This window comes from Pongo pygmaeus, chromosome 5, assembly GCF_028885625.2.
Source record: "Pongo pygmaeus isolate AG05252 chromosome 5, NHGRI_mPonPyg2-v2.0_pri, whole genome shotgun sequence".
NCBI lineage: Eukaryota > Metazoa > Chordata > Mammalia > Primates > Hominidae > Pongo > Pongo pygmaeus.
In genome coordinates this window covers 30149329-30150745 of record NC_072378.2, presented here as the reverse complement: position 1 = coordinate 30150745, position 1417 = coordinate 30149329, and positions in this window count along the sequence as shown.

Genomic DNA, 1417 nt, shown 5'->3' with positions numbered 1-1417 from the left:
TGCACATATCAATGTAAGGACACAGGAAACAAAAGAACAAAGAAATATGACACCAACAAAGGAACACAATACCTCTCCAGCTACAGTTATCAATCAGAAAGAAATTCATGAAATTCTAGATAAAGAATTCAAAGTACTGATTTTAAAGAAACTCAGTAGGCTGGGCGTGGTGGCTCATGCCTGTAATTCCAGCACTTTGGGAGGCTGAGGTGGATGGATCACGAAGTCAGGAGATCGAGACCATCCTGGCTAACATGGTGAAACCCCGTCTCTACTAAAAATACGAAAAATTAGCCAGGCGTGGTGGTGGGTGCCTGTAGTCCCAGCTACTCAGGAGGCTGAGGCAGGATAATGGCGTGAACCTGGGAGGCGGAGCTTGCAGTGAGCCGAGATCGTGCCACTGCACTCCAGCCTGGGTGACAGAATGAGACTCCATCTCAAAAAAAAAAAAAAAAAAAAAAAAAAAAGAAACTCACTGATATATAAGAGAATTCTGAAAAACAATAGAAAGAAACAAAAAAGATAATAATGTAGGATATTAATGAGGAATTTACTAAAGCAATAGATTGTTTTTTAAAAGAATCAAATAGAAAATCTGGATATGAAGAATTTATTAAAGGAAATACAAAATACATTTGAAATCTTCAATAATAGAACTAGATTGGGGAGAAGAAAGAGTCTCAGAGCTTGAAGGCAGCTCTTTTGAAATAACCTAGTCAGACAAAAATAAAGAAAAAATAATTTTAAAAAATTCAATTTACTTTGCCTAGATAAAAAAAATTAGCAAAGCCTTCATGATATTTGGGACAACATAAAGCAACTGAATATATGAATTGTTAGTATCCCCAAGGATGATGAAGAAATGAAAGGATTAGAAAATCTATTTAATGAAATAATAGATGAAAACTTTCCAAGCCTAGCAAGGGATTTGGACATGCAGGTATAGGAGGCTCAATGTTTCCCAGGCAGATGCAATGCAAAAGGTCTTCTCCATAGCACATTATAATTAGACTGTCTAAAGTCAAAATAAAGAGCAAATTCTAAAAACAGCAACAGAATAGTGCCTAGTCACCTAAAGGGAAAACTCATCAGACTAACAGTGGATTTCTCTGCAGAAACCCTACAGGCCAAAAGATAATGGGATGGTATATTCAAAATGATGAAAGAAAATAACTGCCAGCCAAGAATATTAGATCCAGCCAAATTAAATTATAAAGGAAAGAGAAATAAAGTATTTCCCAGACAGGCAAATACTGAGGGAATTTGTTACCACTAGATCAGTCCTACAAGAAATGCTCAAGGGAGTCCTAAACCTGGAAGTGATAGGATGACATTTACCATCATAAAAACACACAAAAGTATAAAACTTGCTAGTAAAGCAATCACACAAAGGAAGAAGGGAAAGGACTCAAATGGT